Raw genomic sequence first — 11,265 nt, 5'->3', positions numbered from 1 at the left:
TTTAAATTCCTGGAATCTCTGTGTCAAACACAGAATAATTAAATAAGTATCGTGTGTGTTCCGGACGTTAGCCCCTGGCCTATAAATGTTAGCACCCTTTGTGAACGAAAATAATGGTTTATATTTGAGCATCATACCAGAAAAGCTTGGAGCCAGGTCACGTAAAGAATATAGCTTAATATTGTATTCCTGCGATAGTATTACAACAATATAATAGCGAACATCTGTATGTTTTGTTCTTGAAATCTTGGGAATACAAAACGTTCTATTTTCTGTTTGTCTGTATGTAATTTTTATACGACTTTCAAAAGAAGGAAGTTTTATATAGGTTTGTCGTATTATAGTTGCCAAGCTGCTTGCTTTGTAAGCTATGTTTTGGATAAGATTTGGCACTGAAATTACAACATAAGGGGTATGATATCTTTCTATAGATATGATTTTTTTACTAAAAGACTGATCTTAGTTCTCTGAATAGTAACATTTATATACCGTATCACGGGCGTTATGTGATAATGTGATGTCCTTGGTGCTGTTCCAGTATATTTGCTGCTTACTGTAAGATGAAGCATCGCATGTTTGTTAATTTAAAAATTAGAGAAAACAAAGAAAAAGAAAGTTTCAGTAGTGGTTACCGTGGTTACCCCTTATCTTCAGTACCTTTAAACAGCTGGTTTTTTAAACTGTTCTTCTATTTGCAAAGTGATATATATCAATTATATTAGTATGGAGGCGTGATATCTCTTAGAAATGAAAATACCACGGGCATCATAAATTATGTATATCGCCAATCTCGGTGGTCTAGGGGTTTAACACACCGCTTTTATAAAGATGGTTGCGGGTTCGATTTCTTGTACGGTGCAAACACTTGTATTTATAACTATGGAATGGTGCACCCGCCTGCGCTAACGGTGTACGCTGGCGGGGCACCAGTGGAGGATGATATGATGAATATGAGGTCAGGTCAGTTAGCCCAGAAGGAAGAAGTTTTCCAGAGAGAACCGCGTGGAGGTCAATCTAACATGGTTCATGAGTCCACATTACTAACAATTCACTTCCCCCTTATAGGCGACAGTTGCCACTTTCCATTCATGTTGATCGTCAGATTATTAACCATATCGGATTCATTATGCTATAATCTGGTTGGTATGCTATAGTATAGGCTGGTATAGGCTAAGTTTGAAGTCCTGTGGACATAAGAGCAGATATCTCGCATATTAAAAAGGAAGCGACTCGCTACACGCGCCCCCCGGCTCTGCCCTCATTCTGTACGTGTTTAATACGAGCAACGTCGGTCTGCGTTCCGTGATACTGAATAATAAGCAGACGCGTGAGCTTTTACCATATTTAGGACGAGTACTGAACATAATATTATCTATACTAATATAATAAAGAAGTAAATTTTGAGTTTACATTTTCGCAGCGCAATCTCCTATACTGCTGATCTGATTTTGAAAATTCTTTCTGTGTTGGTAGCCCATTAATTGTGGAACGCTATCGGTCGTATAAAGACAGCTATTGACGTGTCGTATAAAGAAAGTTATTGACGTGTATATATTTATTGACGTGTGTTGTAGGCTATGTAATATTATGCTACGAACAATAGTGGTTGAGCTGCATTGAAATATGTTACTTATACAGGGAAAATATGATTCAGATTAAGTTACGTAGGTCAGCTAGTAAAAAAAATTATGTACGGCTTTAAATATTTAATATTAGTAATGTAAAGTTTTGCTTGTGCGATTTAGAATAAAACCATTGCAGGATTTGTAAAAATCGTGTACGGGGTACACCAGTCTCACCTACTTCAGCAATCAAGCAGCTTGCTTTGTAAGCTGTTTCAGATGACGACAGAGATAGGGCAGAGAAATTACAGGTTTATAGGTATGAGATGTTAGTCCTGCGGAATATCAACGTATAAGTTTTTCCACGGCTGACACATGATAAAGTGATGTCCATAGAGCTATTCATATTTTTATCAGCGGCTACTGCTTACCATTAGGTGGGACGTTAGTTTGTTTGCCATTATATTTGTGTAAAAATCCAATATAATTCTATTAATAAAACATTCAATTAGTGTTATGAATAAAGTACAAAAAGTAAGTATTGCTATTACAAATTGACAGGCGTTTTCAGCAAGTCTTTTTTTTATCTTGTAAATTATTTATTAAATTTGTTGACCAAGGACATCTGATTTAATTGTTAATTCATATTGTCGGTGTTTAGAAATGCAAATATTGTGTAGTTTTTATCTCCACTGCATTTCGCTTACACTGCTATTTTACTAAAATAATTTCTTTTTTTAGGTAATAATTTTCGACACTACGATATTAAAAATCTTTGTGTGACAAATTATACTTCTAATTCTACATGATTTAAACAAATAATAAACTAAATTAATTAGAAAGATATCACCTCTAAGTTAAGGTATCAAGAACTAAATGTGTGCTAAGCAAGTTGTTTTATAACCACATTATTAACAGATGACAATACCTCTGATTACCCGATCAAAGGTATGTTACTGCAAAATTTAATTTAATCCAACCAATTCTATAATCGTATTATTATAATGGCACAAAATTTGAAATGCGATCAAACTAAGCCAATTTGCTACGAGTGCATGTGGCTTCTCGATCGGTTTATATTATATTGCTGATCCTTGAAAATCCACTGCCAGTCAAGTTAGCTTCCGCAGTAAGTATGTTATATTAAATTGGCTTCGAGCTGCGGATTCAGATATTTTTAGAACTTTATACGTACTTTAAGTTTGCTTGACTAATAACAAAATTAACTACAATAAAATACATAAATATAGAATGTACTAATTTGATAAATTATCTTTATTCTATTGAACTGGGCGTTATTTAAAAATGTGCATACATATGGACATTCCATCACGATAATGTTGGAATTTCGTGTCCATAACATCATTCCTTTTTTCATACCTAGTCTAATTTAACGTAAAGATCGATTCTAACTATAAATATTTAAGTATAGTTTGAATCGATCTTTACGTTAAATTCAATTAAAATCAGTCGTTTAATAATGAAAAGATAACAAGACACTATAGCATTTTTAATATAAGTACGTATTTTTCTTAAACACGCTCTATCACGCCATTTATAACTCAGTCAAGCTGGAACCACCCCATTCGGCACTACTTACAATAAATCTTTTACTGAGATTTAGCTCCGCCCAAAGGGTAAGAGAAATATCTGATATGAAACTGAATTATGTTTGGAAACATGCCCCCGAATATTAATAGAAATTTTGACTGTTGGGGTCGATTAAATGGGCTGTTTTGTAGGTTACAATAACATATTGTGTTTAAAAATAATATATATTCATGATTTTTCAAATTTCTAAACACAAACATTCTAATTTCAAATATAAATCATATTTTTTTAAATGGAGTCGTTTTGACAAACACACTGACGCTGGTCTAGCGGTTTCGCTCATCGCATTACTACCGATGGTCTCGGGTTCGATTCCTCAATGCAAACATTGGGTTCATGAGTATGATTGTTGTATCAGTAAGGGTGTTTTCTATGTACATATATGTTATGTATGTATTTACAAAAAAAAAGTATTATGTCTGTTGTCTAGTACCTATAACTATCTGCATATCTTGAACCACGATGGCGCTGTGTGAATTGTCTTACGTTTATATTTTTATTACTACCGACCCAGTTGATGGCAAATGGCAACCGTTACCTACTTTACAATGCTAAGTACATTGCGTTCTCATGTGATACTTGTGCCACCACTTATTCGTTGCCTTTTCGGAAAATTAAGGTGTCAGGCCTCCGTACCTTGAAATTTTACCTCACCTTTCTTACGAAACATGCCTTAAAAGCAAGGTATTTAGCCGAGTCACAGATAAGAGAATATCCACGCCTATAAAAATGTAAATATAATTTTTCGTGTTCAAATTTTGTTTATGTGTAGTAGTAGTGTTTACAATTTATAAGACATCATTAAACTAACTAAAACTATAAATTTTAATAATTGACTGGTAAAGATGTCAGTCTGAGAGTTTTTATAAAATAATTTGCCTCATAAAAAGTTTTTACAAAATCATAAATTTGATAATGGTTTGTATTTTAATTGAGTAGAATTTATAATTTTTACATTAATATTTGACCTTAATTTTAAATTTCAGATAAAGTTCCGCTCGACACAGCGATTAGATTATTTGAAAAAGCAAAAACCCGTCTCGTCACCCGAATAGTCGCTACAGACACCCTTGTAAAATCCCAAAATAAGGGATTTCCATCAAAGCCAGACGCACATATATTCAACTGCAGACCCACGTCAGGTTCCGTTCCGCTGCAAATAAATCAGTTGCAACATATACGAGAAATATAAAAACCAGACAGAAAAGATTTAACACCATAATAAAGAATCAAATATTCAGAGAAACATCGCTGGCGTGTAGTGAACGACAGATGGTGCTGCTGCGTAGTGATGCGACTAATTGCATTATCGAAATCGATAGCCAGAGGCGACGTAAATTGTAACGGACGACTATAAATTCACATATCTTGACGTCTCATCAATCTATCCTAAATCAACGTAGGTATTTGGTGTATTCCTATTAGACTTGTACAATAATTACAGTATTGATAGGGAATATAATAATGGAATAATGGCAAGGCAATTATATTTAATTTAATAATTTTATCAAAATATTGCGTATATTTTTTTAAAAGTGCTTACAGTTGATATTTGGCTGATATAAAAATAAATGGTATTTTGATTATCATTTGTGCTGTGATCATTTAAGATGTCAGATTCATTGAAAAGCTTGAATAATGTTTAATACAATTTTACCAAAGTGATAAAAATACATTATCGATATATTTTTAACTTTACACTATGCAACACTAAAACGCGCTATTTCGCGCTCGATCTAAATGTGGGCTTTATTCAAATTCGTGAATATTACGTAGCGGACGCCACAGTTGTATTCGCTGAGTTTTTACAAGTCACCAACTGCGAGTTTTCATCAAATGCAAATTCATTCAGATAGTTTATGGAACGTAGGTATGAACCTCCTGTAAACTCAGCCAACGTTTTGTGCAACTTCACTGACTAAACGTGAACAATGCTGAGTTTTTAGATGTACAACTTGGCTGTATACATTGCAGAGTCAATAATACTGAGTTTTTAGAACTTCAACTGCACGAGTTTTCTTTAAATTCTTTGATGATCGATGATGATGATCAATAAATTAATGATTGATTGATGATCATGATTAAATCAGATAGAGATAATCTATTATAATTACTGTATCAGTATGCTTATTAAGCAAATTGCCAGCTTAGTTCGTTGCATGAATAAAACTGAGTTTTTGCACTGCGCACATTTTTATTAAATAAAAAATATAATTATATTTATATAAGAGGTAGTGAATTTGAAACTGGCTGATATAAAAAAAACTATCAATGAACCCAAAAAGTATTTTAAGCTCTTTTTTAAATTAAACTAGTGTTTATCATATAACTATTATCATGTATACTGCATAAAGAGATTCTGTCAGTTGTGACATGATTTCAGTATTACTATAGATTTTCAGATACCATTTTCAAAGAACAATGGCAGCTCTATATAATGGCAAACTTAGCTAAATTTCAGATCCATGATGCAGTTAAGGTTAGTGGAATTTCAGCACAAAAACGTCGCGCAGGACATTTATGTCACTTTTGCAAATTTGTTTTTTATAATACTAGCTACTCGCCCCGGCTTCGCACAGGTGTACATGTATTATATATATATACCTTCCTCTAGAATCACTCTATCTATTAAAAAAACCGCATCAAAATCCATTGCGTAGTTTTAAAGATTTAAGCTTACATAGGGACAGACAGCGACAGCGACTTTATTTTTTACTATGTTGTAATAATAATGAAATGATATTTTTGAATCCACTCTTCAGTTCAGGCAACTGTTTCAGCTGAGACCATTTATGTGAACATTATATATTGAAAAGCTGGTATATGATTAAACGAAGATATGTATAAACGATATTTAATAACGAAATTGTTTAATGTGACCAAATGTTTAAAATTTCGAATAAGTCTGAATTTATAATAATATATACATACATATATACATATTAAAGTTTATATAACTTTAATTTGAACATGTATTTTATGTAATCATATACGGACAAGAAACTTAGCTCGTATTATTTGTAAAGAGTAGAGCTGAGTCTCTTGTCAGTTCTTCTTAGCTCGAATGTACACTGAACTGACAGTAGATTTGGTATATCGTAAGAATCTGTATTAAGACCTACATGAATCAAGATATTTTGATTCTGATAACTCTATTCATTAACTATATCAAATCACGTTTGATTTTTATTTAATATTTGATACTTGTCATCAAACCTTCCCGAAATTCATTGAAGATTACACCCATATTATCTAATCGATCCATCTGTTTAGGTGTAGGTAGAAGCAAATAAATAACAACAACAAAACGCGTAGATAAAAATTATATATATTGAAATACAATATATTTATAATTAATGTTGGTAATTATGTCTCTTGTAAACTCAAAAGTTTTATTATATTTATGATATAATAAAAAATATTGAATCACAGGGTCTATTATAGATAGCTATTATCAAAAAAGAGTCAACAAAATATATCAAGTTCATTAAATTTTAAAATTTTGTTTTTCTACTTGTTTTTTACTAATAAATAATCAGCAGTAATATATGTACCACCTATATATGCCACTATTGATATTAAACATAAAAAAAAATTTAATAAAATTCTCATATTTGAAACTCTCCAATCTAGTGGAAATCTCAGATAAGTGCCATTCAAAATGAAGTCCCCTCGAAGGTCCTCAAAATATTCTTTCACAAATTAACTTGTTTTAACTAAGGAACAGGCGACGGGACTACGACAATTAATTATGCATCTTCCTTTCACGCCAGGCATTCTTTATTCAGCCCCCTTTCCTACCTAGTGCTAGGGTTGACAATTTTGACATCATATTTTTGATGTCACCATCATGACTTACTGTCTGTATATCTAAATATATATATAATACAATTGCTTTCAGTTAGTCTCGCAAAAACTCAGTAACAACTCAAATTCAAATTTCAAATTGAAAATTATTTATTTAGTAACATATATTTTAATTAATTATATTTAATTGTCGAAACTTATTTTTATACATAAAAATCCAAGTACCAAAAGGTTTCACACTTCCACCTTATATAAGTGTTAACTATACGATGTGAAGCTATAAAGGTCACCCGCGGCCAACAGCAATAGAGAAGTCCGAAAAAAAGGCCAAGCAGCTTGCTCTGTAAGCTGTGTTAGTTGAAGGACGGTAAGGTAGTGAAATTCAAATGTTCACTCGACAATTACCATTGTGTGGACCGTCGACTGATTTGTCAATTAAATATTCATAAAAAGACATGTATTATAATTTTTTCAAATAAACCCGAATCAATGTCACGAACACTTTGATCCAATTAAGGATAATCATTCACAATAACATTATCTGAAAAACATTACTGTAAATGTATTTCCTTAATTTTACCCTGATTTTATTGAAACTTCGTAAACAAGAAATTATACAGTTATCTACCAAATAATTTAGCTAATTATTTATCAGAGAAAATATGTAGTCTACACTAATATTAATAATGTTAAAGGAATATATCTTTGCATGTTTGTAATGAATGAACTCAAAAACCACCGAACTGATTTCATAACATCAAACTCAAGGTGTAGAAATATATCCACTGGTGCGAAGTCGGGACGAGCTGCTAGTATTTTAAAGTAAAATATGTTACAACAATTTAAAATATTCATCGCAGCCCGGAAGACGTCCACTGCTGGACATAGGCCTCCCCAAAAATCTCCACGACGATCGGTCCTGCGCTGCTCGCATCCAATGCCTTCCCGCGATCTTGACCAGATCGTCGGTCCACCTTGCTGGAGGCTTTCCCACACTGCGTCTTCCGGTCCGTGGTCGTCACAGGACTTTACTGACCCAACGGCCATCTGTTCTACGAGCTATGTGCCCCGCCCATTGCCACTTCAGAGTCGCAATTCTTCAGGCTATGTCGGTCACTCTGGTTCTTTTGCGGATCTCCTCATTTCTTATTCGATCACGCAGAGTAATTCCGAGCATAGCCCTCTCCATTGCCCTTTGAGTGACTCTGAGCTTGTTCATGGGGGCCATAGTTAGCGACCACGTCTCTGTGCCGTAAGTCATCACTGGCAATACACATTGGTCGTAAACCTTCGTCTTGAGACACTGAGGAAATTTGGACGAAAAGATATATCGGAGCTTCCCGAACGTTGCCCATCTGAGTTGGATTCGACGATTGACCTCTTTCTCGAAATTGGGTCTACCTAATTTTAAACATTAATTCTCATGAATCACTTACAAATATAACAATATATAATTATTAGTTAATCATTATGCAGGACACTTTACACAATAGAATTATATGATCTATAAACTCTTCAGTGAAAATCCGTTTCAGAAGTGCCGGAAAGGTTTCTTTTATTTTATAGGCTTTTGTCGACACCCAAAATCAATTTTCTTCTATAAAATTTACAGTTGTAGCTAACCATTTTATTGAAGTCTATAAACCAAACAAAGGTTCATGGAATGTATAAAACGTGACAACTAGGTTTACCAACCGTCTCAACATTGAAATAGACTTTATATAGTATAAAGTCGATTTCGTGGTTTAGATTTGAAATAAGAATAAGGATCTCAGGACAATTCATACTGCGCCATCTACACCCAAACTAGCTAAAGCTTGTGTTATAACTACTAGATAATGATAATATATATTATTTCCGTAAATACATGCATATTATACATAGAAAACACCCAGGTCGATACAAAGAATCGTACTCATGAATACAAATCTTTGTGCTGTGCCAGTAATCAAACCCGCGACGATCGGAAGTAAGGTGGTGCGCTAAACCGCTAGACCACCGAGGCCATCGTATTAATAGTTAGAGTAATTGTGATTGGGAAAGTAAAATAATTATAAATATTCAAGTTAGTAAAGTTTGCAGTCTTTTTTTTCAATTGAAGATGACAAGGAATGTTTTTTGTAAATATATTATTTTTCTTTACACAAACCAAATAATTCTAACAGCTGGATATAATACCGGCATTTTTGCGCCACAAATACTAAAAATATAAAACGAGATATATTATATACGTGGCGATTTTTTATAAATAAAACCCTTAAAAGTTCAATATCATAGTTGGATATTCTAGTGGCAACCCTAAAAAAGAGGATGAACGGAGAAATAAATGAAGGCAGTAAATTGGTACGGATGTCGCTACTCTTTGTGTTCTTTCTAGAATGACTCATTAAAAATGAATCTTGATAATTCGCTGTTTATTGTAATATAAGTGTATAACAAATGTTTAAAAAATAACAAGAGAATTTTATATTTTTATTCGCAAAAAACGGCGTATTTTTCTTATAATTCAAAACACATTTATTTTGTTTCAGTAACTCAATTCGACTATTGAGGATACCGTGGACAGCCGTACAAACGTCTCTGTACTAATAGAGTTCAAAATAGAAGATGTACAGCATCTGTCGTATACTTCGGCCATGTCGCGCGGAGGGATGTGGACAATATAGAGTGACTGATGTCAATAGGGAAGATAGAGAGTAAAAGACCTCGAGGCCGAAGTTCCATTCTATGGCCAGACCAGATATCCAGTGAACTAAATACAATAATAATAATCTCAGGATAATTCATCAGCACTATCTAGTCCCAAGTTAAGCTAGCTAAAGATTGTATTACATTTGACGGCCTCGGAGGTCTAGCAGTTTAGCACACAGCTTTCCTTCCGATGGTCGCGGGTTGGAGTCCTCGCATAGTGCAAACATTTGTATTCATGAGTATGATTGTTTGTATCGGGTGTCTTGATATGTATATTATGTAAGTGCTTACAAAAAGAAACCCTAAATATTTATATCAGTTGTCTAGTACCCGTAACAAAAGCTCTACTTACCGTGGGATTAGATGACGCTGTGTTCATTGTCCAGGATTATTTATTTATTTAATTGTACTGTCTGCTCAAGCACTAAACCACTGTTTTTCAGGTATTGGCCAGGTATATATATATAGTATACATTTTGCTGTTCATGTATTTAGGCGGAGGTTGGCGATAACCATCAGATAGGCTGTACTTCTATTTGTCCTAGTTCTATTCCAGTTACATAAAAAAATACACATCCACTGTAGTAACTCATAACTGGCTTTAGTATGATGAACACACGCGCTTTTATGATACATAATTAAATAAACCACAGTGTCACGCCCCGTGAATTCTCTTCATACTTAGGGTAATGTCATTAAAAGCTGACGATACAGGAAATCACTACACAAATAACTACCCTGTGTGCTTGGTATAGGATACATTTTTCCAATTTATTTGTATTAAGTATATAACATCTTTAATTTTTCTGTATACTGCCATACTTTATTAACTGATGTCTAAGGGGAAGAGGTTTAAAATAATGCTCTATTAATTTATTTTCTAAAATATATTTATGCGATAACTTTGATAAAACTAAATAGATTTCAAAGCAATATACATTATTGTTGATTTTTTAAATTTCAAATGAGTTTTCAAGCAATTTGCTCAAAACATTAGCGAACTATGCATCTAAATGTAAACCTTTCTGAGATATCACTGTATTGATGAATGATAACCAAATGAAAATTCTTGCAGTACCTATTTGAGATTTCTGAATATATACTATAAATGTTTAAAAGAGCAATAGTCTCTTAGTTTCTTACTCATTCTTCTTATGTGCAGTTTATAGGTACAGTCCTTAAGCAAATCAAATAAAAAAATACGTATCTAGAAACGTTATCTAGTCACTAGTAAGCGGAACGTGTATTATGTATACTTGACAACTAATATATGTACTTATATACATTTTTTTTTGTAAATATACATAGAAAACATTCAGACCGATACAAAAGTTCACACTCATGATTACAAATTATTGCACCGTGTAAGAAATAGAACCTGCGACCATTGGAATTAATATGCCATTAGACCGATAGACCAACGAGCAGAGTTCAGTAGAGAATGTATGATAACAAATTAAGATATAAAGGTAAACAGGACAAATAAACATGCATGCGTATATAAAAGCTCCCTTCATTGTCAGTTGCGACAATAAGCTAACTAGAGCATATGCCATAAAGTATTTAATAATAAAATCTCTCCTGTCACGAGGAG

The sequence above is a fragment of the Achroia grisella genome, unplaced genomic scaffold (genome assembly GCF_030625045.1).
Source record: "Achroia grisella isolate CSIRO2021 unplaced genomic scaffold, CSIRO_AGI_Agris_v1 utg702, whole genome shotgun sequence".
In the NCBI taxonomy this organism is placed as follows: Eukaryota; Metazoa; Arthropoda; class Insecta; order Lepidoptera; family Pyralidae; genus Achroia; species Achroia grisella.
The sequence above is the reverse complement of the archived record's forward strand: the minus strand, read 5'-3'. Positions refer to the sequence as shown.